Raw genomic sequence first — 6000 nt, 5'->3', positions numbered from 1 at the left:
GCATTCACTTTTCTAAAATCTGTGCAGAATCTAAAAGAACCATCAGATTTTGGCACTAAAATACATGGAGAACTCCATGGACTAGAACTAGGCTTAGCAAGACCATTATCCAGCAAATAGTCAACCTCTTGTTGCATAACTGAACGTTTCACAGAATTTACTCTGTAAGCGTGCTGTCGGACTGGACGAGCATCTTTGACATCAATGTCATGTTGAATGACATTTGTGAGTGTTGGCACATCATTAAACAGACACTTAAATTCAGAAATTAATGTCACAAGATCGCGTTTCTGATCAACAGTCAAGTTTTTAAAATGTGAATCAAGATCTTTTAAAATCTCAGAATTAGACAAACTCACGGTAGACTGAGAAATACTTGGAAACATAAGCCCATCTTCATCAGCATCAACAGGATTTTCTGTCACAGCAACAACAGAAATAACAGCATTATCCGTCATTTTCTCAGCATCATCCTGTGCCCTCGAATGATAAAGTTTAAGCATATTCACATGACAAGTGCGGGTTTTTCGTCTTCGGTCGGGTGTACAGATCACATAATTAGTCTCGCTCAATTTTTCTTTCACTTCGTACGGTCCGAAAAATTTAGCTGACAGTGAAGAACCAGGTATAGGCATAAAAACAAGAACTGCGTCACCAGGCTTAAAAGAACGCGCAACTGCCTTTTTGTCAAATGTTCGTTTCATTTCTTTTTGCGCACGGGCAAGTGAATCTCTAGCAATTGAACAAGCGGTCTGCAACCTTGCTCGAAACTTTGTTACGTACTCTAAAACATTCGTTTTTGAATTGTCAGTTTCCAGAATTTGATCTTTTAGAACCTTCAAAGGTCCGCGCAATTGGTATCCATAGACCAACTCAGCTGGGCTAAAGCCGAGTGACTCCTGAACACTCTCTCTAATCGCGAACATCAGCATTGGAATACCTTCATCCCACTCATTACCAGTCTGCATGCAATATTTCCTCAACATCGACTTCAAAGTTTGGTGAAAACGCTCCAGAGCTCCTTGGCTTTCGGGATGGTAAGCGCTGGAGGTGCGATGTGTGATTCCTAAATTTTGCATGACCTGTTTGAACAGCTTGGACATAAAATTAGTGCCCTGGTCACTTTGCACTATTTTAGGCAAACCAAAAGTCGAGAAAAACTTAACTAATGCCTTAACAACAACAGGTGCAGTGACTTTTCTCAAAGGAATTGCTTCAGAAAATCGAGTGGCTAAACACATCACTGTGAGCAGAAATTGATTACCACTTTTGGACTTTTTAAACGGACCTACACAGTCAATAAGGACATGTTCGAATGGATCGCCAAGAACAGGTATGGGTTTTAACGGTGCAGGTGGAACAACCTGATTTGGTTTTCCCGCAATTTGACAAACATGGCAAGAACGGCAATAACGAGTTACATCACTTTTTAATCCAGGCCAGAAAAAGTGTTTTAAAATCCGATTGTAAGTTTTCCTTACACCCAGATGACCCGAAAGTGGATGATCATGTGCCAAGCATAACACATGTGGGCGATATGGGGCAGGAACAACAATCTGATAAAAAGCATCTAATTCTGCCTTGTCAGGTGACGAACACCACTTACGCATTAACAAGTCGTTGTCTAAAATGTAAGCGCTTTGTTTTGTCTTGGCCAAATCATGTGAAATTGCAGCATTAAAAAGTGTAGTCAATGTTTTGTCTTCTTTCTGTGCAGTGATCAATTTTTCTCGTGTGATCTTTAAAAGCAATGAATTCTTGTCAGTTACATCATGCAAAATCCTCACCTTTTCTGGTTTCTTTTTCTCAAAGTTCAAATTTTCCTCTCCGTTTACAACAGAAGGAAAGAAAGAGTCATTCAATTCAATCTCTTTACGCGACTGCGCACGAGTGACAGCGCACACAGGAAAAACATGAGGATAGGCTTCACCCACCTCATCAGACGTGCATTCTGTCGGTTCATCTAGAACTTCTAATAACGGCATGACTTTTCCTCTGGCTAAATCATTGCCCAGGATAAAATCTACCCCTTTCATAGGCAGTGAAGAACAAACTGCAACACGGACAAGTCCAGAACATAGATCACTTTTTAAATGCAGATTATGCAAAGGTCTCTTTACACATCCCATTTCAATTCCTTGCACTACTACACTAGAATGACATGACGTCTCATCAGAAAATTTGATCGCACTTTCAACAATAAAACTTTGCATCGAGCCTGTATCACGAAGCATTGTGATTTCCTTTTGATCCTCATCACGACCAGTCAGAGAAATTAACCCCTTAAGAATAAAAGGACGGAACGTCTCCTCTACCTTATCTTTTGAGATTTCAGCCACACTCTGATTAAAAGTCTTTACAAAACCTACAGGTTTAGCTTGTGATTGTTGTTTTCGTTTAAGTCGGGGGCAGTCAACTATTACATGACCTTTTACATGGCAATAGTAACAGTTACGTTCATCGCCAACTCTTGGTGCATTATTTTTCGAGCGCACAAACTGTGTGTTAGATAAAATTGGAACGGCAGGTGCATTCTCCACACGTGAGTGAACAAATACGTTCTTGTGAGTTAAAATGAATTCATCAGAGAGAACAGCGGCATGTGACAATGAATTTACCTTTTGTTCGTTAAGATAAACTACCACTTTCTCAGGCAAACAATTCTTGAACTCCTCTAAAAGAACAAGCTCACGCAGTGATTTAAAATCTGCCACATCACTAGCTACACACCATTTATCAAAAAGCGTGCCCTTTTCTCTAGCAAACTCCACAAAAGTTTGATTAGAAGTTTTCCTATGCGTCCTAAACTTCTGTCTATAAGCTTCGGGAACTAATTCGTATGCACGAAGTATTGCTGATTTAACTGAATCATACTTTAAACTCTCTTCAAGTGATAAAGTAGAATAAACTTCCAAAGCTTTGCCTACAAGTTTACATTGCAGTAACAAAGACCAGAACTCAGGTGGCCAGTGCAATGAAGTCGCAATGCGTTCAAACGCATTAAAATAAGAATCAACTTCAGATTCTCTAAATTGTGGAACAAGCGCAATGTGCTTACTCACGTCAAAACTTGAAGTGGATGAAGTCGACACCGGAGATACATTTGAAGAAGAAGAGGAAGAAGCTGGAACTGGCTTAATAGCCTCCACAGCCTTCTTTGAAGCGTCCAACTCGAGCTGGCGCAGTCTCACCTGCGTATCAGCCTCGATTTCGAGTCTGCGTATCTGCAAACGCAAGTCAATTTCAGCCCGACGGGTGTGCTCTTGCGCATCATAATAAAGACGTGCCATGCGAACTTTCAGTCGCGCATCATCTCGTGAACCTATGGAGAATGGGGAGAACGGTTCAAACGGTGGCAAACCAACATTAGTATCAACAGCGGCCTCCACCCCTGCTTCTGCATCTGTACTGCCACTACACACGTTCTGATCTCCCATATCTAAAGAAGTCACCACCTCATCACCAAGGCTTGCATGATCAGCCGTCTCATCCATTTCAATATTTGGCGTGATAAGAACATTAAGCTCAACCAACTGCTCTGTTAACTTTTGCTTAATTTCAGCTTTACGATCCTGTCTGTTAACTACCAGTTTAAAATGATCAGCAATCAAAAACAAGTCTTGTTTCCGACAAACGTCAAGCAGCTCCAATGAAGGACTCTTAACAAATTCCTCTAAACTGAACATTTTAAATTAAAGTGTCGCGTGCTCAAAAAGTGCTGCAAACTGCTACTTCTGCAACTTACCTAAATGTCAACTACTATACAGCAATTTCTGTTGCCATCAACACAGCTTTTCTTTGGTCATTTTTTCAAAGATTATCATCTGATAAATTTAAGAAATATTAATTTCAAAAATTACTTTTCAAAAATTATTTTCTTGATGAATTCAATTTATTCCAGATGATTTATTTTATCTTACCTTAATTGATCTTATTTAATGTCTCAGATAAATATCCGGGACGAGGCCCCATTTCATGTTACGATCCTTGATGGCAATTTGTCTAGGGTATTAAAAGGAGTAACATAAAGATGACCAAAGTATAAACTGATGTTGAAAAATGGCAAAAGAAAACACCAAACAACAAATTAGCACCGCAAAAGATTTATTGCTCCCACATTATTTACAATATTTACAAACCATAAGATAAATTTGAAAAGAACCAAGACAAATAGGAGGGGGAACTGAAGTTTGCGCATGGAAATCAAAGAAATAAATATAACAAAAACATTCCCTTAATCTCCTCCCCAATCCACTAAATAAGAAAATAACAATATGAAAAGAAAAGTCTTCAGCGCAAAGCGCCCTGAACTTACTCTAACTAATAAATAAAAATACAAAATTAGCGCACTTCGCTAACTAGTGTGTCTATACATCAATAATCCTGCGTGCAAATATGTATGTCACGTGACTTACTATGTTGTTCCAGATCTCCCTTGTCAAATCACAGAAGGTTTTGAATGGAGCATTAGCGGGCTATAGATGTAGCAACACACGTCAGAACTCTCAAACAAATCTCACTCAAAGTCATCAGTTACTCACTCAAAGTCAACATCAATAGATCTCAATCAAAGCACACATCAGTAACAGCGACAACGCACACGGACACCACCAAACAGACAACACGCCAAAACAACAACAGCTGATTTCTCCCCGTTGCCGCTTCCGTTTTTAAAGGGCTCTGCAATGAACGCGATTGGCAGAGAGAGAAGTCATCGTCACACGGTTGATTAGGATTGGCAGTCCTGTCAGCCAATAGTGCTCCAAAGTAGGCGGTACCTGAGAAAATGACAGGGCCGGTACAGAGAGAGAGAGAGAGAGAGAAAGAGAGAGACAGAAAGAACATACACGCAGCAAAACTGTGCGGTTCGTAACAGTATATATATATATATATATATATATATATATATATATATATATATATATATATATATATATATATATATATATATATATATACCGCAAAAAAATGATATATATAGACAAATAAACGAGTATGATGTACAAATCTGTGCAGTTTAATCCGGAAAAAAAGCTGTTTGTTTTGCCAATCTTTAATCTAAATCTGACTATTTGTTTCTGGAATGTTGATGTCAGTTTGAAGGTTTTGGTGAAATATGCTTGGCCACGCCCCTCCATCCAAGTGAAATAATAGCCTGCAGCAACTTCTGGTTCACACAGACCTTGGCTGTTTCTCAATTCCAAGAACGCAGAGAACGGACTTGTGTTCTTGTGGAGACCGGTTTTGCCAGGTGTCCTCGGAAGAACGAACTCAGGAGACCGCGAGGGCAGAGAACGCGTCCTTTGAGAGTTGAGATGCTGCGTTCTTCCTGATGGTCACATGACCTTCACGTGTTTTAAATTGTAAATTATTTAAACATTAAAGCATTCATACAACGATTTATTGCTTTTCCCCTTTTCTAAATATATACTTTGAATAAAAACATTATAAATATATGTTGCACAATATAAATAAAACAGATTTTAATACGAATTTCAGCAAACAAACACCCTTAATGTGTTTATTCCTTTATTAAGATGTCCATGGTAATGTTTACGTTCACCGTTTCATTTAGGGAAACTCCTGAGGTAAATAAGTGATATCTCTGAACTTTAATAATAAATCTAAATAAAATGCTGCGCTTCCCACCTCCAGTCGCAATGACTTCTGGGACTTCCAGAGCGAGTTCGGTGCTCAAGTCTGCATCGTTGCGTCCTCGATATCAAGAACACATCCGGGAAGTTTCACGCGTCCTCCGTACTTGCGGTCTTGAGTAATGGAACTGAACTTAGGCAGCTGATGATGACGTTTCACGAGAACACAAGGACGCGAGACCGCTGAAGAACGCATATTGAGAAACAGCCTTTGAGAAACTTCAAGTTTTTTTTCTTACAAAGGAAGTTATAGGTACCACAAATTCCTTAATGCTACATATTCTTTTCTTAAGTATGCGGGTCTTGTTTTTTTTATTTGTTTGATTTTTTGATGAATTCCAAATAG

General features: G+C 39.1%; 1 protein-coding gene and 1 long non-coding RNA gene across 3 annotated transcripts in view; one reads left to right on the top strand and one right to left on the bottom strand.

The window, feature by feature from the left end:
• Nucleotides 1-3322, bottom strand: part of LOC147840719 (uncharacterized) — a 5229-nt gene extending 1907 nt beyond the window's left edge. Inside the window, exons 1-2 of the long non-coding RNA XR_015510071.1 lie at nucleotides 3063-3322; nucleotides 1-2053 (exon numbers count right to left, since the gene is read on the bottom strand). The exon at nucleotides 1-2053 is cut by the window's left edge and continues 1907 nt beyond it. This is a non-coding gene — a long non-coding RNA (uncharacterized LOC147840719). The remainder of the gene's footprint in view (nucleotides 2054-3062) is intronic.
• Nucleotides 1-6000, top strand: part of dync2h1 (dynein cytoplasmic 2 heavy chain 1) — a 277874-nt gene that overhangs the window by 182962 nt on the left and 88912 nt on the right.

The sequence above is a fragment of the Danio rerio genome, chromosome 15 (assembly GCF_052040795.2).
Source record: "Danio rerio strain M-AB ecotype USA chromosome 15, GRCz13ab, whole genome shotgun sequence".
Classification (NCBI taxonomy): Eukaryota; Metazoa; Chordata; class Actinopteri; order Cypriniformes; family Danionidae; genus Danio; species Danio rerio.
This window is presented reverse-complemented; position numbering and strand designations above follow the sequence as displayed.